The sequence below is a fragment of the Carassius gibelio genome, chromosome A15 (assembly GCF_023724105.1).
Source record: "Carassius gibelio isolate Cgi1373 ecotype wild population from Czech Republic chromosome A15, carGib1.2-hapl.c, whole genome shotgun sequence".
Classification (NCBI taxonomy): domain Eukaryota; kingdom Metazoa; phylum Chordata; class Actinopteri; order Cypriniformes; family Cyprinidae; genus Carassius; species Carassius gibelio.
The window spans coordinates 20,558,527-20,581,385 of record NC_068385.1 but is presented as its reverse complement, the minus strand read 5'-3'; the positions used below and the strand labels follow the sequence as shown (position 1 = coordinate 20,581,385).

Sequence of the window (22,859 nt, the reverse complement as noted above, 5' to 3'; positions counted from 1 at the left end):
TTCACCATTCAAAAGGCAATGTCTTCAGGCACAGTCCAGCGAACCAGGTTATTTGTGCACATACATTCATTAAAGGGGGGGTGAAATGCTATTTCATGCATACTGAGTTTTTAAAAGTCACAAAAGAAGTGTGTTTTTGGTTGCCAGGGCAAGACAACCCTGCACAGATTACCAAAAGAGAAACAGCATTAAGGGACCAGTGGATGGAGTTTATTTTTACAGAGCATCAACAGAGTTGTGCAAGTGTTTTTGTTTGTTCCCTGCATTTCGGATTGCACATCGTTTATTTCTGAAGGATAATGCAGTCCCAACGGAAAAGGGTCACGATTGTGTGTTGGAACCACATGCAGTGAGTAAAACTGCTTCAAATATCTCTGTGTTGTTAACTTAGCTATCAGCGCATAAGCACATCAAGTAAACAACATGCGATGTTGTCATCAAACTGCACTTTCCATGTGTAAAGCTTAAAAAAAAAAATAAAAAAAAAAAGACGACATAAAGTGGAACTTAGTCATTTTCCAAAACCGCTAAGCAAATATATACAGTTTCAGTACATACCACATAGCATACTGCCTTTGCTGATGCTGCTCTTGTTAAATTTCAGCCTCTGGATCTGTGTCACAGCTTCCACATGCTCTCAACGCAAAAGCCTACTGGCGCTCGTGATTCTTTAACTCCGCCCACACGTCACGCCTCTAGGCACTCGTGTTTTTCCGGGAAAAATCGGTACAGACTATCTTTCTCTTATAAATATAATAAAAATAAAGACTTTTTGGAGTTATGAAGGATGCAGTACTACTTTATAGGTACTCAAGATTAACAGGATATTGAGTGAAAACGAGCATTTCACCCCCCCCCCCCCCTTTAAGAACTAATAATTACATATGTGTGTAAATGCAGAGATGTTTTTTTTTTTTCTAGTTGTTACAGCTACATAGTTGTTCAGTTATGAAATTGAAGGGATTATGTACAAGTACCATATTGGTTAGCATCGCGGATCATTTCATATATAGCTATCAGTTAACATCAGCATTAAATATCGATATTTCCTACTGACACAGTACAGCAAAAGATATAAATAATTGGCTTAGAACCATTTTGAAAATACTAACATGCCTAAGACTTATGCAAAGTACTGTATATATTAATATTTTATTATTAGTATTATAAAATAATATTATTCTTTTTTTTTCTTATTCAGAGTACGCAGTTGTGACAACAATCTGTCAGGTTTGTTTAAACTATGGTTGTCTGTAGTCAGTGTTTATATAATTTTTAATAACTTTTATATACAAGTATAAATATATGTTTTTGTTTTAACAGCTTCCCCTGGAAATCCTTTCCAAAATCCTTCGTGAAGTTATATTGTCAAAGGGTGACACTGCAAATTTGAGACTTTCGCTGGTGTGCAGATGTTTTAGGGATGTGGTCACTCGAGAAGTTTTTCAGAAAGCAGCACACTATGTTTGGCTAGACAGTAAGAATTTTTTCGCCCTGTTCAATGCACATTCTCCAATTGAATTTTATAGTATGAGGCAGTTAAATTTTTTTATTTCTCTTTCCTGTATTTTTTCTGTAGTCAACTGGAAGAATTTCTCTCCCGTCTACCGGAACAAGTTCCGTCAGATGTACATCATAAGGGAATGCTTGCAGTGCAGAGACCTTTTCAAGTCATACCCACCAGGGTACAGGGGAAGAGGACGACGTGGTGAACTTCTGGGCTTTTACTCGGATGTTTGTACAGGATTTTGCTCCCAGGACTGTTTTTTGGCTGCAGGAAACACATTGGAGTTTTAAGTTCATAGAAGGGGAAGAAAGAATGAACTGTGATCAACTGGATTTGATGTCGATTGATGTCATTTAAAATTAAACTTTGCAGTTTGTAGTGTTTTAATAAAAAAGCTAGACATGTCAAATTTTCTATATATATCTCTCTCATGTCTTTTCGTTGAGTATTCACGGAGTTACAGTTAATTTTAACCCTTTCGAGTCGATTAACGCATATATGCGTTTTGAGTCATTATCTCCCGATAACCCCGAAAAGAACTTAAATTACACTTTCAGTTTTAATCATACAGATAAGAGCAATACATCAATCGAATCTGTAAAGGGTCTACTTTTTTTGGATACAGACATAATAACAACAAAACTTTGTGCACTTATAAAATAAAGATAACAAGTTGTGCTGTCTGCAGCCTTTGTCTGCGCTGATCTTCTTTGACAAACACGTCATTAAAATGAACTGTAACTCCATGAATACTCAACGAAGAGACATGAGAGAGATATCTTGACATGTCTATTTTTAAACTAGACAAGTGCCGCCGAAAACAGATATTCTGTGATAAAGTAAGCCATATTTTTGCACGGTAGACTTATCAGTGCAATCATGATCTCCTTGGCTGCCATGAGAGTTTTGCAGGGAGGTTAGTAACTTAGCTAGGCTACTGTAGACTTCATATGGTATGAGTCATATCAAGCATTTTATAATGCCACTGTCAAAACAATATTTAGTCTAGGCATACCTTTTTGTGCATTTACTGAACATTTGTCTAATGGCAACGACGTGTTGACGACTGAGCGGTGATTGCAGTCAGGTACAAAGCACTGCACCATGTTGCTGACTTTATTGTTAACCACTTTCACACACGCACACAATATAAAATACACGATGATAAATATAAAAATCAATACACAATACCTATATAAAACACTATTTATTTACACGATTGTAAATAAACTACATTCACTATATAAAATAAAATTCACTGGGGGAAAAAGTTCGCGTGAGCGGCCGTCATCAGATTTGGAAGTCGCTCAAAAGGCTCGTTGCCTCGTTTGCGGTTGTGGCTTCAGTCAAATTCAATGGGGCGTGGTGGTTTATGGGATGAGTAGTTCCTTTGCTCGGAAATGAAAATATGTACATAGTCTTGTACCTTTGACTTTTTTTGGATTTTCTCTTACTTTTTTCACTCGAAATTATATGTTGTATGCTTACGAGTTCAGCCGTAGCATGCTCTAAAACTCTTTAGATACGGATTTTTCCGAAAGTCAATAGGAGAAATGAATGGGAAATTTACTTATGGCACCAGAGCTCTCTCGGGCTGTGGGTGGGACTGTGATGCTCTATTCAGATTCAAACTGAAGCGCGCGGCTTGAATACGCCCACACAGAAGAAAAAGCATGCAGGCTTTTCAAGTTTATTTATTTTACTTTTTGCTTCACGATGAGAGGAATAAGACATAAATCACCCCAAAAAGATGTGATGTGGTTGAGGATTTGAGAAATGGATTTCCTTAGAAAAAAAAAGAATGAAGCACTTTATTCAGCAGAGATCATAAACATGAGTAAGTCTCTTTCGTATTTATTTAAATACTTGTACTAGTTTACACATAACATGTAAACATTTTACTAGTTAGACTAGTCAGACTAATTCCTGACTAAATGTATAATCAAGTGAAATATTATGAAGTTTCAATAACAATATACAATACTATACAATTTAAAAGCTTGATGTAAATAATATAAATGTAAAAAATAGATAACTGTAACAAATGTAAAAACAATGCTTTTCTTTCAATTTATTCCCCCTAAAAACCCAGAAAAATATTCTCAGCTCTTTTCAACATTAATAATAATGATAATAATAATAACAATAAATGTTTTTTTTTTTTTTTTAAGAAAATAAGATTGTTAAAAGGATTTCTGAAGGATTGTGTGACTGGAGTAATGATGCCAAACAATTTGTTTGAAAGTCACCTTTGATTTTTTTCTAATAAACTGTTTAACTGCTCCCCCAAGTGGATATTAAATTATGTTGTGGGAATATTAAATATATTCTTAATAAACTACAAACATAAAATTATATACTTTTATTTTGTTCTCACATTCTTTCTTGTAACTCTTCACAGTGGCACAGCTGAATGAGAGGCTCATTATGCAGCTCATTATGTGGGCCTTTGTCTTCTCAGGTGTAAATCACTAGAGCTGCGTCCGAAATCGAATACTGCGTACTGGATACTACATTTGAATTTGAACGTACTACTCGACCGTTAGAAAAGTACGTTCTATATAGTATGAATGTGGGTAGTATGAATGGAATTCGGACGTACTACATCCGCCATGTTGACATTGTCACGTGACATACGTCGTCACAACAGCGCGTAAATTTAAAGAGCCCAATCTACTGAGCGAACATCGGTGATGTTTTTCGTTTTTCTTACCGCTTTCGTCTGTGTTTTTATGTCGTTTGAATTAACAATTCAAAGCAGGCGTCGGTCAGCTGTTCGCAGATCATGCCTTCGTTGACAGCTTGTAAATCCTTTACTAAATATAAATTTAGCTTTTAATTTTCTACCTCAGAATAACAGCAGCTACAGCTGTGAACAGAATGACAGACTGATTTTATGTAAGGATATAAAGTAATTTATTGTAATTAATAAATACAAATAAAATTACACAAAACGAACATAAATTAATAAACTTGAATGAATGCTTAGGCAAATACACACACACACACACACATATATACACATAAATACACACATCACAATATATACATAAATACATACATAATATATACATTATAGACCATATACACACATATATAAATATATATAGTTAGATATAGATATATCAGCAAAAAAATGTGTAACCTATTGAAATTTTATTCTAAAAAACAAAAACTACATATTTACAGACTGTGAACAGCATCATACAGGCTGCTGTCACTGGCCTTTGACATCCAAGAGCTGCATAACATTGTGCACAGAATGAGCAGGTCTGTCATGGGGATTTTGAGGAGGCTGATTGCCTTCTCCACCACAGATGACCTGGAGGCAGTGGAAGCAGCTTTTCTTCTGGTAGCTGGAACAATAGATTGCTGTCACATACAAACTGAACCTCCAGCAAGTGAAGCCCAATGTTATTTCAACAGGAAGTGGTTTCATTCTGTTCAGCTGCAGGTCACCACCATGGTAAGTACCTTGATATCTTTGTTGAGTATCCCGGGTCTGTGTATGATGCCAGGGTGCTGAAGAACTCTGGAGGCCTATCCACCTGGAGGAAAACACATCCTGGGAGATGGTGGGTATCCTTGTGTGAGTGTTCATCTGCCTCATCACAGCAGACAGAGAGTCTGAACACAATCCTGCACAGCTTTGATTCAATACCAATGATGCTCGTGCACAGAACATTGTTGAGAGAGCCTTCAGATGATGAAGACCAGCTGTGCTCCATCTTCTTCTTCAAGGCCCTGGAAGTGAGTCCTGCCTTTGTGTCAGATGTTGTTGCATGCTGTGCAGTGCTCCACAACCTCCGTCTTCTGAATGCGGACATTGCTGATCCAGAAGTTGTGGAGGATCATGACGATGATACACTGGAACCCCAAAACACAGAAGTCAGCACAGGAGAGCATGTGTGGGACAAACGGACCACAGCTGTGTCACAGCAGACGACCGTGTGCAGCTCTTCAAGAGCAGATTACCTGTAGGACAGTCGAACAGGTTAAGCCTCTGTGAATCAGTTCATGTTCTCATAGTGCTATTGTTTAAGCTTGTGTAAGTTGTGAAGGTCATTTTAAGACTGTCAAATCAAGATATACATATATTAGTTATTTAAGAAATATAAATACTATAAAATCACATAAATATGTATAAATACACATGTAAGTATTTAAATTTAAACGTGTGTGTATTTATATATACACATAAATATATTACACTCATAACTGGGAATTCATATTACAGTTGAAAATGAAAATTTTACAATTTGAAAATCTAGAAACATATCACATAACATATCATACCAACATATTTACAAGTTTAATTTTAAAATATGTATTACTTTATCCCTGGGTTATATTTTTTAATTCCACTTTTTTTCACTCATTTTTGATACCCAAATTTAAAGTCCTCATCTACAGTTACTGAAATGAAGCTGCTGAAGTTTATTTTCCTGACATTATTATAGAAACGTCTTAAGAAATTCCCTTTTGCTGTTGCTTTAAGCTCTATTATACTACTTTATGAAAATGTTAATATGGTTTTGTCTGAAGCTTTGTGCTCTTATCCATGTAGAAATGAAAAATAAATAAATAAATACATAAAGAGAATAATTTGTATGGGTATTTCTCTAAAGTGTGGCACCCATTCTCAAGACAACATTCTTCAGATGTTAAAAAAAAACAACAACTGGAAACTGCTACAAAATCAGTGCACACAACTGCTTCAAAAGTTATTTGCTATTAAGTACTTTGCAACTGACAAAATAGCAACTGGAAATACCTGGAAATTCATATTATAATATAAAAAAACAGCATAAATCAGTGATGATCCTAACATAAATACATGTAAAGAGTGTGTGTAGTTAAGATTAATTTTAATTTATATACTTACTGAATTATGCTTTCCAGTGAATAGGGTTTCATCAGTGGATGAGAACAAGATTGTGTTCATCAGTCTCTGTAACATCAGAACAGGATTTACACATTACACATTACTGATGATTTATGCCTTGTAAGTTAACCAACATTTTTTTTATCAAAATATCAACACTAGTAAAATGTAAATTAACTCGTTTCAATTACTTAAAATTTTGTAATTTTATATCATTAAATTACTTAACGAGCCGTCTGTAGAAAGCAGCCTTAACAAGCTGAGGCACAGCCTCTGATTGATAATGATTATTAAACATATTTTTAAACTCAATTTACAAAACAGTCTCATCAGTTTACAATGTGTAAAGCTTTAACAAATCAGTCGTTTACTTGGATTATGTTAAACAAGTACACTTTAACCACAATGAACAGCGTTTATCCATAAGGTACTTACACTTCAAAACAGCGGCGTCACGATCCTCCGATTTTCCGTTATTTTCGAATATGAGTATGACGAGCCCTCTCCCGGTGCCTCATGGGATAGAGAAGTGTCCATCCTATGCATACTACGGAATTCGGCCGGAAGTAGTAGGCCATCCGGGTACATCTCGCCTACTGTTTTTCGAATACTGAGAATTCGGACATACTACTTGCTTCGCATACTGTTTTTCGCCTACTATATAGTATGGAAGTATGCGATTTCGGACGCGGCTAATGATATTCATGGTAGTTGACGCCTACTCACATATGACTTTTACCAACAAAAAGTGTGTTCGAAAATTTAAATCAATATATTGTTTTCTGTGAGTGAGTAAACAAGATGATTTTCACATAATTTAGAAAGAAAAATTCTAGGCTACAAGCTCCAGTTCTCAAAAATCCCGGGAACCATTGTTCTTTATGTGTTTTATGGCCTTTTCAAGTGTTTTAACATTTTTAGTTTTTCACTTACCACGCATAATATTTTTCTCAAAAACACAATCATGTACATAAATGCATTTCACATATTATTATAACCCAGTTTGTGCTGATTACAGTGAGATTAGACTTTACCCATTTAGATATTTATAAGAAACTGGAAAAAGCACAAATGTCAGGGCATGACAAAACTTCTCCAGGCCCCAAAAATACCCTTAGACTCCAGAGGGTTAATGACGTGTTTGTAAAAGAAGATCAGCGCAGACAAAAGCTGCAGACAGCGCACCTTGTTTGTTATCTTTATTTTATAAGTGCACAAAGTTTTGTTGTTATTATGTCTGTATCCAAAAAAAAGTAGACCCTTTATAGATTCGATTGATGTATTGCTCTTATCTGTATGATTAAAACTGAAAGTGTAATTTAAGTTCTTTTCGGGGTTATCAGGAAAAAATGAATCAAAACGCATATATGCGTTAATCGACTTCAGAGGGTTAATTTTTATGTGTCTTACCCTGGTAAATACATGCTGAAAGTGGCGCTTTGTTTTGCGTTTGCCTATCGCGGGACTGCCCTGTTTCGATCTGCTTAACAGTGAGGCATGGCCAAAGCCAGAGAAAGTAGTTAATTCGCTGTTTTGAAAGCACTTGTCAGAAGTGTTTTGTTTTGTTTTCTCATTAGACTACTGTGTGATCGTCATTGCTAGGAAAGTTTTTGGTTTAAATTGTGTCTTACCCTGGTAAATACGTGCTGAAAGTGGTGCTTGGTTTTGCATTTGCCATTCGCGGGATTGCCCAGTTTCGATCTGCTAAATAGTGAAAAGTGACCAGCTGACTTCAATCACAGGTATTAAGGCAAATACAAAAGCGTTAGGTTTCACCGCGGCAGCCCTCGTGAATCGACGAGTGTGAAGACGGACGAGTGTAAAGACAATCGACTCTACCTGCACGACTCCACCGAGCAAGGACATCGACAGGGCACTTAAGTATTGCTATTTTTCATCTTTCTTTACTGTTTGTATACCTTGTTCTCAAATATTTCTTACACTTGTAGTCACTATGTGCTTTCAGATCTCTGCTATCACTACTAACACTCGAAGAGCATGCTACGTAAAATGCAGGAAGGCCTGTCTGACAAACCTATGGCCTGACCCTCTGACTTCTACTACTACTCTCTCTATTCCAGTTGGTCTCTGGAACTGCCAGTCTGCAGTTAACAAAGCAGACTTAATTTCTTCTATTGCTACTCATTCCGGTCTCAACCTCATGGCACTGACTGAGACTTGGATCAAACCTGAAGACACTGCCACCCCTGCAGCCCTCTCCACTAATCTCACTTGTTCCCACACTCCTTGTACCACTGTGAGGGGTGGAGGTACTGGTCTCCTTATATCAAAAGAATGGAAATTTGGTTCATTTGAATCACAAGCCATTACTGTAACCCACCCTGTTAATATCCACTTTGTGGTCATTTATCATCCCCCAGGGCAATTGGGAAACTTCTTGGAGGAGTTGGATGTGCTGCTATCAAACTTTACTGAAGATGGTACTCCTCTGGTACTGCTTAATGACTTCAACATCCACCTAGATAAACCCCAGGCTGCTGAATTCAAAACTCTGCTCACCTCATTTGATCTCAAGCAAGTACTACGGCGACTCAAAAATCAGGCAACCAACTGGACCTCATCTACACGCGCTGTTGCTCTGTGGACAACTCTTCAGTTGCTCCACTGCACACCTCAGACCACTTCCTCATTACTGCTAACTTATCACGTACTCCTGAAGCGGCTCACACTCCAACGCAAGTCTCCTTTCGACGGAACCTATGCTCACTCTTTCCATCTCGCCTATCTTCTGTGGTTTCATCCTCGCTTCCTGCACTCTCTCGGTTTTCAGCTCTGGACACAAACAGTGCTACAGACACTCTTTGCTCTACTTTATCATCTTGCTCGGACAACTTTTGCCCACTGTTGACTAGACCAGCACGCACCACCCCATCTGCCCCCTGGCTGTCTAAGGTTCTCCGTGAGTATCGTTCTAAACTCAGGGCTGCAGAGAGGAAATGGTAGAAATCAAGAAACTCTACCGACCTCAGTGTGTATCAGTCTCTCCTCTCTTTCTTCTCTGCAAATGTCTTCACGGCTAAAACATCCTACTACCACAACAAAATTAACAGCTGTTGTGACGCTCGGACACTCTTCAAGACTTTCTCTTCTCTTCTTAATCCGTCGCCACCACCTCCTCCATTGACTCTTCCAGCGGACAACTTTGCAGTTTTCTTCACAAATAAGACAAGAACCATCAGTGACCAATTCTCGACTCCGCAGACTGAGGACAACTTCACAATGACCGACGCACACTCTTTCTCCTCCTTCTCCCCACTCTCAGAGATGGACGTTTCCAAACTTCTCCTGTCCAATCATCCTACTACTTGTCCACTTGATCCGATCCCCACTCACCTCCTTCAAGCGATCTCTTCTTCAGTCATACCTTCACTTACTTACATTATCAACTCCTCTCTTCACTCTTGAACATTTCTCTCAGCATTCAATCAGGCTTGGGTAAGCCCACTGCTCAAGAAACCATCTCTAAATCCAGCACTTCTTGAAAACTACAGACCGGTATCCCTTTTTCCATTCATTGCAAAGACACTTGAGTGAGCTGTGTTCAACCAGCTTTCTATGTTCCTTGTACAGAACAACCTCCTGGACCGAAACCAATCTGGCTTCAAAAGTGGCCACTCAACTGAGACTGCTTTGCTCTCGGTTACTGAAGCCCAGCGACTAGCAAGAGCAGCTTCAAAATCCTCAGTACTCATCTTACTGGACCTGTCTGCTTCTTTTGACACTGTTAATCACCAGACACTCCTGCCCACCCTCAGAAAGATGGGCATCTCTGGAACCGCACTCCTGTGGGTTAAGTCCTACCTCTCTGACAGATCATTCAGTGTGTCTTGGAGGGGTGATGTTTCTAAGTCTAAACACCTTGCTACTGGGGTTCCTCAAGGCTCAGTACTTGGACCACTTCTCTTCTCCATCTACATGACGCCATTAGGATCTGTCATTCAGAAGCATGGCTTTTCTTATCACTGCTATGCAGAGGTGGGACTTTCAAGTCACAAGCAAGTCTTCAAGTCATATCCCAAGTCCTCAAAGGGTTAAAATTAATGAGATAATTTGATGATTGTGCATTAGTGATGAACACCTGTTGTTATTGAGAACTACAGATGATCAGATGTTGATGTTTTATTGGTTAAAGTGATGCAACCATAATGGAGATCAGTGTTTGCTTTAGTTGGGCTCTTGACCCTTGACTGTCGTGTTAGATCTCTTTATGTAGCATTGCATGAGGTGCTGTAAAGCAGAGAGAAGAAATTAATCTGTATGTGATAAATGGTCATTCAATCAAATTGACATTAGTTCTACTTAAGTTTTGCATAATCAACCCAGTAAAACTACACTATGGAAAAAAATTACAGTAAGTGAATTTTAAATCTATTAAGTGCATACTAAATTTTAAAAACTATACACTGTAGACACACACAGACATCAAGAACAAGCATAAATTATACAAATTATAAAATTGTCACCACTGTTAAGGATCGTGTGATAAGTGTGTTTGTCTTAAAACCTGAACTGACAGTCTCCTTTTTATCTTTCAACATTGAGATTTTTTTACTTCAGTTCAGTAATGGCTGAGTGTCAGTCTACTATCCAAAGATAGACACCATTTCATGATGTTCTGTCATCATGAGTTATAAGCAGAAAAAGCATAAGATCATTTGTTACTGCAAGGGTCGACTCAGCAATGCATACATGTTTGTTGCAAAAACAATATTGCAATTGTTTTGAATCAAATTGGTTTGAATTGGTAGAAGGGTCAAGACACTACTTAAAACAAACCTTGACCACAATTATGGTGGCATAGTGGTTTTTTTTTCTTTTACTATTTTTTTTCAGTTGAAGGCTGTGGCTAAATTTAGTTGTAGTTCTTGTGTTTCTCTTTACTTCAGTGATGTTGATTGTTAACCGCAGATGTTCATCACTAATGCACAATCATCATTTCATTAGTCACTTAATTATCTCTTTAACTTTAACCCTTTGAGGACTTGAATATGACTTGAAGACTTGCTTGTGACTTGAAAGTCCCACCTCTGCTGCTATACTGATGACACCCATCTCTACTTCTCATTCCAACCAGATGACCCGACAGTAGCTGCTCGCACTTCAGCCTGTCTGAGTGACATTTCCAGCTGGATGAATGACCATCACCTTCAGCTTAACCTTACGAAGACAGAACTCCTGGTGATTCCAGCTAACCCATTGCTTCATCACAACTTCTCTATACAGCTGGGTTCGTCAACCATTACTCCTTTGAGGACAACCAGAAACCTAGAAGTAATGATGGATCATCAGTTAAGCTTCACAGACCACATTGCTACAAGGACCCGGTCCTGCAGGTTTGTCTTATACAACATTAGGAAGATTAGACCCTTCCTATCAGAGCAAGCCACCCAACTTCTTGTCCAAGCTCTTGTTCTCTCCAGAATGCAGCAGCAAGGGTTGTCTTCAATAAGCCAAAAAAAGCTCACGTTACTCCTCTCCTCATCAGGTTACACTGGCTACCAGTAGCCGCTCACATCAAATTCAAGGTACTGATGCTTGAATACAAGACGACCACTGGCACGGCACCAACATACCTAAACTCACTGGTTAAATCTTATGTGAGAAGATTTAACCAGAACCAAAGAACCGGAACCATGAGCAATTTTCGGTTCCAAAAACGGTTCTGGCGCAACACGTGACTAAGCGCTGTGAGCAGCCTTGCGCCAGTGTTCTGTATATTCTGTGTTTCCCGTAAAGAAGCGGTTCTCAATTGCAGTCCTCGCGCCCCACTGCTCTGCACATTTTGAACGTTTCTCTTAAAACAAACAAACTTTGTTTCTTGCTGAATTTAATTTATATTTTAAAATTCCTTTAATAAAACAACATGCATTTTTTGTTATTTGTTACCTGTCCTTTATTTTGACAGATAACTTTTTTGAAAAAAGATATTTGTCTGTAAACTGATTAAGAAATTGTTGAATGTTAATGCTCTGTATAATTTTGTTCAAATTATTAATGCTTATTAGCCTAAAACAAGAAACAAATAAATTAAACCTGCACAATTTTGCTAAATCTTTGAAACTCTAAAAAATGACTAGTTTAATAGACCGTCCTCATGATTAAACTCATGTTCTCTCATTATAAACAACAAAATGCACATGTAAAAAAAGAGCTTCATTAACTGACAACATAAGACATAAGTGATTTTAAAGGGAGCCTTATTTACTTGCTTTTAGTTTTAGTGCTGGGCTATAGCATATTGCCTATAAAAAAACTCATTTTTGATTAAAATAAAATCAATATTCAAATGACAAAGACATTTTTCAAAGGTTTTTTTTTTTTTCTTATATAACCTATTTGTAAATAAAGCAGTCACTGTCTGTATCTACACTGGACGCGAGAGTTGTCATCTGTGCCCCACTGCACTAAAAGTGTGTCTAAACTTGATGACATCACACTATACTGTAAAATCATCTGAACACAGTATCAGTACATTTCGTCATAAACAGAACGAGCATCAGTTCACTGATGGGGATCTTGTCCAGTGTATCCATCACTGGGTTCTGTTGTCTTTTGTCGGATCACGCCACTTGTGTCCGGTGTAGACCTGGCGTGCATTTTTTAATAGTTTATGTTACAGCCCTGCTAGTTTTTAATGTTTTTATTAAATATCTGTATTGACTGCATGATCATCTCATCGTATTATTTACTGCTATGCGACCTACAAAAGTAAGGCTTGGCGAGCCGAGCAACGAGCATTGCTGCAGGTTGATTTTTGGCAGATATGCTGTGCTTGTGCTGCTGCAGTCGTCTTGATTTAGTCGGGTGAAACATCTCTCTCACTCGGCAGCAGAGTCTGTGAGAGTGAAGCAGTAACAACTTCCCCTCCGCGCGCTCAGAGCATTTAATATTCACTCCGATCCGAGCTCACTGATACCAGAAACACCACCGCCTTCACTCCATGGATAAAGTATTTCAGTATGTTTGAAATGTTATGTTCATAATATAGCCTATAAAAAAATTCAATAACAGGAGAGATTCAAACTGGCATATTGTGTGTAAACTTTTTTCCCTATCACATTCCAAACTAATAACATTGTAAGCATTAAATCTGCTTTCTGCTGTGAACGAGTCAATTGTTCATTCAATATCTTTATTTCATTCAAAATGTATTTTCGATGCTTCAACAAATTCTACCTGACCCTCTGATGTCACATGGACTACTTTGAAGATGTTTTTATTTCTTTTCTGGACATGGACAGTATTCCATACTAACACTTTAAATGGAGAGACAGAAAGCTCTCAGACTAAATCTAAAATATCTTAAACTGTGTTCTGAAGATGAATGGATGTCTTACGGGTTTGGAACAACATGATTGTGAGTTATTAATGACATAATTTTAATATTTGGGTGAACTAGCCCTTTAAGTTAGCACTTATTGAAATTAAGTGCCTATTTAAAGGGGTATGCATTTTCAAATGTAGCCCAACAAAATCTCGTTTTGACATCTTACGTGGTTCTGTGTGATTTGGACAACTTCGTGTTGCCCCTCCCATACCTACTTTGATTGGTTCGATCGCCTCTCATATACATACATGCTAGGAAATGTGTGCGTAGTTGGTGTAGGACGGAGTATGTTGTTTAAAAAGCTAAAAACACTGTGCCCCACCTCGATCTGCAGGCCGCAGCTGGTTGTAATTAGCATTATATGTTTTGTAAAAAATTCATATCGGCTCCATATTCGCCAATAGGGATATTTTCGGCAAAACGTTTTGCCAAAAAAAAATAAAAAATGTTACTATGTCTTTTATTTCTTTTGATGAATGTCTGATTATTTGAATGATGCTTTGCTGTACCTGTGCTTTGCTGTAACTGGCTTAATGGTAGGTCATCTGTTGCATCACCTTTCGCATTTGGATGGTGTATTTGAAGTTTCACTTTCTCCTTCATTTTTGCATTGACATTTGTAGGAGTGGGTTTCGCTAATAAGCTTAAGACCTTGAGTACTAATTAAATGTAGTACTTTCTAAGAATGTCAGTAACACCTAACAAGTGTGACTTATTCCTTACATCATCAAGAAATACCCAAAATTATTTTAAGCAGCAGAACATGTGCATCTAATCGAGTCACCTTCGTGGTCAGACTAGACAAGACATCAAGACATCATGAAATGATTAGTTCATCCCTCTGAGTCTTTGGGTCAGAGTCCGTACAAATACATGCACAGATATTTTTAACTCTTACAGTTACATGATGGGTTTCTGGACTCAAATTGTAGCTTTTTTATTTCTTACAATTTATAAAATTAGGGAATTCTCTAATGAAAAATAATTGATAAATCAAATATACTTGTTTGCAGTAGCTTCTGATTGTATTATTAATATTATTATTATTTATTTATTTATTCATTAAAATTTAAATGTAATTTTTTTACCGAAAAGGATTTTTGGTATTGATTGTTTTTTTGTTTTGTTTTTTTACAGGTGTTTTTCCTATATTTTGAATAGCTTGTGCTGTGATCTTTTATGGTTGCATTTTTACATATATATATATATATATATATATATATATATTCCCACTCCCCCCGTTTGACTGGAAGAGGTAGAGGTACTGGTCTGCTCATCTCTAATGAATGGAAATTTAATCCTTTACCATCTTTGGGTATCAACAACTCCTTTGAATCTCATTAAGTTACTGTTACCTACCCTTTTACATTTTACAAAATACATTTTGTAGTTGTCTATCGACCCCCAGGACCACTGGGTAACTCTTTCGATGAATTAGATGTGTTGCTCTCAACCTCTCTGCTTGCCTCTTTTGATCTCAACCGAGTGTCAACTACTGCTACTCACAAATCAGGGAACCAACTGGACCTTATTTATACACGACAGTGCTCTACTGATCATATTCTGGTTATTCCACTGCACACGTTGGATCACTTCCTCCTCACTCTTAACCTCAACATGGTCCCTGACACTTCACTTACCCCTCCCCATGTCATCTTTCGACATAACCTATGCACACTTTCACCCTCCCGGCTTTCTGCTATGGTTTCATCTTCACTTCCTTCCCCTAAACTGTTTGCATCTTTGGATGCTAACAGTGCTACTGATGCTTTCTGCTCCACTCTTACATCTTGTTTACACACTGTTTGCCCCTTATCTTCCAGGCCAGCCCGTAACACCCCTTCTGCCCCTTGGTTATCTGATGTTCTATGCGAACACCGTTCTAAACTTAGAGCTGCTAAAAGGGTATGGCGTAAGGCCAAAAATACTACTGACCTTATTGTGTATCAGTCACTACTATCTTCTTTCTCTGCTAATGTCTCCACTGCTAAAATAACATACTACCATAACAAAATTAACAATTTGTCTAACTCTCGCATGCTTTTTAAAAAATTTTCCTCACTTCTTTGTCCTCCTCCTCCCCCTCCTGCTTCATCTCTAATAGCTGACGACTTAGCGTTTTTCATTAATAAAATTAAACACATTAGTGCACATTTTTCCACACCACAATCAGTCAAGCTCATATCACCAGCAAACTTACACTCATTTACATCCTTCTCTTCACTCTCTGAGGCAGAGGTCTCAAAACTCATCCTTTCTAATCACCCTACAACTTGCCCACTTGATCCTATTCCATCTCATCTTCTTCAAGCCATTTCTCCTGCAGTTGTACCTGCACTCACTCACATCATCAACACATCCCTCCACACTGGTGTTTTTCCCTCATCATTTAGACAGGCACGTATAACTCCGCTACTTAAGAAACCCAACCTCAATCCATCTCTTTTAGAGAATTACAGACCAGTTTCCCTTCTTCCTTTCATTGCAAAAACACTTGAACGAATTGAACGTCGATTGATTGTGCCATCCCAAAGAAGCACAAAGTCACTTTTACGGACTTTTAAATTAAATATTCCCTCCTGGTGGAATGACCTCCCCAACTCAATCCGGACAGCTGAGTCCTTAGCCATCTTCAAGAATCGGCTTAAAACACACCAAAGGACTCCACTCACTCCTATTACAAAATTAAAATGGGCAAATACATAATACAGCCACATGGGGTATATACTAATATTTTGAAGATACTCAGCAAATCCTAGTAATTTACCAAAAAATTTTTTATTTTTTAAATAAACAAATAACATATAAGAAATAATTTAGACAACAGGAACATATCCCTTACGAAAAAAGTTTATTCAAGTGTGCTATTAGTATACTTCTTTTAAACTAAAAATAGGAAAGTATACCTTTAGTTTACTTTTTATGTACTTCTCAGAAATATACTTAAAATTGCGTTTAAGTATACTTGACTTATACCTACAAAAAGTCTAAATATATTTGAGCTATAATCCTAGAATCTGCATTTTCATTGTTTTATTGTAGAGGGTACTAGTATGCATCTTCTGTACAAAATTTTCAGAAATACACAAGTGAAGAAGAAAAAGAAACATCACCCACCAGGCACATTACATCAATTTGACATCAGGAAGACGTTGGACTCCAACTAATCCAACGTCAGTCAGACGTCATATTTTGGTTGAAAATTAAAGTCGGGTTGACAACTAAACCCAACTTTGTTTGACGCCAAACTCCGACATCAGACAGATGTAAAATTTTGGTTGGAATAAGCACCACACTGCAACAATGGGTGAAATGCATGGCAGCACATTAAATATCTCAAGATCTCAGCAAAGAATGATTGAAAGGATAAAAAGTAAAATCTACGCTGACACACACACAGATCAACAATAAGTGTATGAATCTCAACAATGGTGACATGCTTCATGCGGCAAGCATGCTGGGAGCCATATGTTTTATACTATGGTGGCTCCCAGCATGCATTGCTGCATGAAGCATTTCACCATTGTTGATATTCATATACTGATTATTGATGTCTATGTGTCTCAAAAGCTTTTTCCCCCAAAATGTATTTAAAAATAAAAATTCTGAATGTCTGATCTGAGGGAAGGAAGTAGTGTCTCTTGAATATTGTTCATTAATAATAAATAACCACTTTGGATCAATGACGATAAAAATATTTATTCTTCATGGTGATAAAAACTCTACCACCTTATCTTTGTATATGGCTCCTTTTATAACAAATTATGTATTTTGGTAAACACTATTACAGGAACCACAAACTTACTAAGCCAAGAGTCAAACTACCCAACTAAAGCAAACACTGATCACAATAATGGTGACCAAACATTTTCAAATAAAACATCAACATCTAAACCTCTGTAAATTCTCAAAAATAACTTCTGTAGACATCTGACAGAAACAAACGCAAACTGGTTAGTAATAAGTGAAGCAGGCAATACATGTACTGCCATGCATTTCACCATTTTTTATGTATGTTTTATGTGACGATATAAATTTCACTTAAAGAAAACTTATGAGTATACTTGAAGTATAAGTATAAGTATTTAATTAGTAAGCTATCAGCAAATCAAGTTCACTTTTATTATAATTGCAGTACATACTACAAACATAGAGGTAAACTAGTTGTGTACTCAAAGTTTGCTACTGTTATGTTTAAATAATATTTAAAAGTATATTTTATATACTAGAAAGTGGGCCGATTTAGTCCCAAGGAGTATTAAACAGTACACTTACAAGTATACTACTCCCACATAGCAACATTTTGTCAGCCCAGATCTGGCCCACACCTGGCACCCGTGGAAATATGATGTGGCCCACATGCAGTGTGGAATGATGGCACTTGTGCGGACCACTCCTGTTTGCCAGATTTGAGCCACAAGCAGGCCATAGCAATGCCACATGTCAGCCAAGAGTAAAGACATTAACAGGAACTGGACCTTATCTGAGCAACAAAACCTTTGTATAAATTAAATATGAAGTAATTTCAGCCTTAATAAGCCTGTTAGCAAGCAGAATCACTGAAGGGAAGAAAAGAACAGAAAAAGAGGTAAACAGAAACACAAGAACTACAACTGACTTCAGCCACAACCTTAGATGAAATCAATTGAAGATAAAAGAAGACATTAAATCTCTGGAGATCTCACCACAAACTGCATTACCAGCTTCACTTATTACTAACCAGATTGACTTTATTTCTGTTAGACATCTACAAAAGTTTTTATTGAGAATTAACAGAGGTTTAACTCTAATGTGTGTCACCATAACAGTGATTAGTGTTTCCATTAGTTGCGCTCTTAATTCTTATTCTATATTTTGTCTTTTTCAGCTGCTGTGATGGTGTGTTTGTTAAACACATTTGCGGCATCAAAAAAAGCTAAAGAGAATTGAGGTCAGGTGATTGTGGTTGTCAGTTGATGATTTTATAATCGGCATGAAACAGGCTGATTTGCTTTCTTTTATGTAACAATTATTTTATTAATATATTCAAACTATGCTTTTCTGCAGCATGGGGTCCAGCAATATTACAACAATAAGTTAGAAGATTTTAACGAGCATGAAAAGGTCAATCTATGATGATACACACAGACATCAACAGTCAGCACATGAATCTCAACAATGGTGACAATCATATGTACCTTGCTGCAATGCATTCTGGGTACTTGCATAGTACAAAACTCCTAGCATGCATTGCAACATGAATAAATTATGCATCTGAATTGTCCTATTATAATGTTTAATTCTAAATATTTGCTTATTTTTTCGCTGTTGTTTTGTTGTGCCTTAGCAGCTTTTCAGTGAAGTTCTGAATTAATCACTTTATCTAAATATTTTTGAGTGTCACCGTTATTGAGAATCATGTGCTGATAGTTTATATCCGTGTGTGTGTCAACATAGGTTAAGATTTTTGAGCTCATATTTGTTAATAGATTTTAATTGTTTGTTATAATACTGCTGGATCTCTGGTTACTTTCTTTACTCTTGGCTGACGTGGCATTGCTATGGCCTGCTTGAGGCTCAAATCTGGCAAACTGAAGTGGTCCACCCAAGTGCCATCATTCATTGCCAGATCATCTTTCCACGGGTGCCAGATGTTGGCCGGATCTGGGCCGACACAATGTTGGTATGTGGGCTAGAACACTGGAACACTTTGTATACTTGCTACATAAAAGTATACTTGAACTTTACTTAAGTAGACTTTATAAAATAAACTTGAAGTATACTACTTTTTGCTAAGGGATGTTATGATTGCTGCTACCAGTCATCATTACAATACCATCAAATATACCAAAAAGAAAATGTGAAAACATACTTTAGGTCATTTAATTGCCTTCAGAAGATCCACATGTTGCAATATCATGTTGAAAATGTGTATTGTGTATTTTTCCCAGTTTTTGAGAAAGGAGAATGTGTTAGTGTAACAGGAGTGATAATATGGGGTCATGACTAAAATGTGTGTTTCATCTCAAATGTTATAGATTTATTTTTATATAAATGTATTTAAATCACAGACAGAATGTTTGTACACAAAAATGCAAAATAAAAATATTTCTGCAGGATTTTAAACATAATTTTCTGTTAAAATGTAGGATTAGAGATTAGGGATATGTAACAAATGCTATTTATTTATTTTTTGGTAGGTATTTTTGATAGTTTTAAATTATATATTTAAAATTTGAAGTTAGATTAATGTGCAGGACACTATGCCTAATATAAAATATTATAGTTCATTTCCATGCCTAATTGTACACATACATGTAGTTCTACAGAGCAAAAAAATCTGAGTGAAATTAACTCTGCTGGGAGTACATGTGAGACCACACTCAAGAGTGTGAAAGTGTCAAAATAGGAGTGTTAAATTAACACTGAAGCAGAGTTAAAATTAATGAGATAATTAACTGATTAATTGAGGGATGATTGACCATTATTGACGAGACTTGATGTTAACATGCAGAATCAACGAAGATGAAAATCACTATTTTCATGGTGTCACCATTATAGTGTTCAGTGTTTGCTTTTGTTGGGCTCTTGACCCCTAAAATGTTAAAGTCAGATTTTAATTGGCTGTTATAACTGAGTTATAAAGATGGTGGACAAGCAAAGACTTGTTATTCCTGAATTACTGAGATAAAGTTACATTGTTGATTAATGCAGCCCTATAATTCTTCAGTAAAGTATTTCCAGCATTTTAAATACTATCTGATGAATTTCTTAAAAGTTGTTTGTGTAACAACAATGGGTTGTACATAATAATTAACTCAAATGATATATAGGGAATTTGATTAATATATATATCTCATATGACAGTTACACTAAATTATATTGATTATGAATAATAGCTCAATTGTCAATATGTCAATATTCCATTCTTCATATCAATTATAGTGATATCTCTTACTGTAAATTACTGCAAATCAAACAGTGGTTTGTCCCGCAAACGGCTGGCAGATTAACGTATCAAATTTCAATAAAGTTATCACTTCTTATAATTCAAGGAAAATATTCTCTGGCCATGAAAACATTATCCTATCATTATGATAAATTTAGTTTCTAAATTTAAAGTTTGTAGCTAAAGATCAGACATCTCAGTGACTCGTAATGTGAGTGGGGTGGAGGCCAAGGCAATCATGAATATATGGGTTTTTAATAATTGACTAATGATAAATCAAACTACAAATCACACAGAGTAAATATGCGTACGACAATACAGACAGTAAACTTTGTACAAGACATAACGGAATCCAAATAAGGGAGAGAGGGAGAGAGAGAGAGAGAGAGAGAGAGAGAGAGAGAAAGAGAAAGAGAAAGAGAAAGAGAAAGAGAAAGAGAAAGAGATCACAGAATGAGCTCGGGTAAGAAAATCATAGACAGTGACTTTTTGGAAGCCAACAATGACTCAAATCATAGACACACTTTAAGCAGCATTTAAATCTCCATAGAGAAAGAATCTTTCATGGCCCAGCGTGCGTAAGCGTGGTCTTTTTGTGATGCTTTGTGCGCTGATCCTTTTTGAAAACAACGTGCGTGTGCCGGAGACCGTTTGATGCGCGTGTGAGCTGTGCTGGAGCAGCGTGGTCCTTTGTCTTCTGGCCGGGGCTGCAGCGGAATCGCGCGGTATTTGAAAGGTTCAACAAACAATGTTCCAGAATTCGTCTTCCTTGTGTGGAGAGACGAATAGTTGAATAAACTTAGTAAAGAAAACAAAACAAAACAACGAAAATGAAAGCTTCCGAAGAAGCTATGAGAATGTGCTGTGCTGAGGGGGACGGCGATATGAGGGACTCGTGGGAGCGACGAGGGTCGACAGGAGAGCAGCATGTGTGAGAAGGAAGCGAGAGAGTGGACCTTGTTCGGTCGGCTCTCATGGCTTGGGATGGTTCACGCCTATGTTCGCGTGAACAACCAATGAACGTCCGCGATCTGAAGCGGGGAAAAGTTCCTTTGTCTCTGTGGAAACACCCACACAGCAAAATCCCCAGTGTTAATTTAACACTCCCCAGTGTTAATTTAACACTCTGAGTGTGGACTCATATAAACACTTAAGCAGTGTTAAAAGTAACACTGAAGCAGAGTTGAAGTTAATGAGATAATTAAGAAGTTAATTGAGTTATGATTAAGCATTATTGAAGACACCTGATGTTAACAAGCAGAATCACAAATGAGAAAAATCACAATTTGTGTATCACCATTATAGTGTTCAGTGTTTGCTTTAGCTGGGATCTTGGCTTGTAACTTTTTACTTTTAAAGTTTGTTTGACAAACCAAGAGCAAAAATCATCGCGTGTTGATGATTATGTTTTAATGTAATCGTTGTTTGACATGAATCACTGAACTCATTTACAGTCTTTTCTCAAAGTAAAACTTCTATTATTGATTGTCACAGCTTTGATTCCACAATGAAAAAATCTGTATTTTCTATACATTTTGTAGGTATCTCTTGCAAGTGATTCTGATTTTTTTTTTTATTAAAGAATTCTAATTTAAGCACACACAGATAACAATAATCAATGTAGGAATCTCAACAACGGTGACAAACAACATATTCAGATAAACAGACCAACTCTGAACATCACAAAACTAGATACAAAAAAAATGAACATAAAAACAGCAAAAATAAAATATAGTTAGAATAAAAAGTTAAAAAGACAGTTCAGCTCATAATTTATTCATGCCGCAATGCATGATGGGAGCCATGGATGAGTTTTTATTGGCTACAACAAGCTTTTTTGATGGTCACCGTTGTTGTGATGCTCACGCTGATTCCTGATGTCTGTGTGTCCAAACAAAAGTTTTTTTTTTTTTTTTTTTACGTAGAACTAACTATTAAAAACATGTCATACTATGTCAGAAATGCTGGGTTGCTTACTTTACTTTTTCACTTAATTTATGTATGCAGTAAAGAAACTTAAACTCAGGCATTCAGGTCACTCTTTAACAAATAGCTCAAATCACAATCAATGGCACACATGATTGCCTTTGCTGTGGTCTGTCTGTATGATATAATTCAGTCACCACAGCCACATAAAATCTAAAGATAATAACTGAAGGGTCAAGATCCCAACTAAAGCAAACATTGACCA

The 22,859-nt window shown here is 36.8% G+C and overlaps 1 long non-coding RNA gene across 1 annotated transcript; it reads right to left on the bottom strand.

Annotated features, from left to right (window-relative positions):
* Positions 1–4,245: 4,245 nt before the first annotated feature.
* On the bottom strand, positions 4,246–7,092 carry LOC128028739 (uncharacterized). The gene is made up of 3 exons (XR_008187240.1): positions 6,828–7,092; positions 6,393–6,458; positions 4,246–5,482 (listed from the first exon to the last, which is right to left on the bottom strand). It is a non-coding gene; the product is annotated as an uncharacterized LOC128028739 (long non-coding RNA).
* Positions 7,093–22,859: the final 15,767 nt, after the last annotated feature.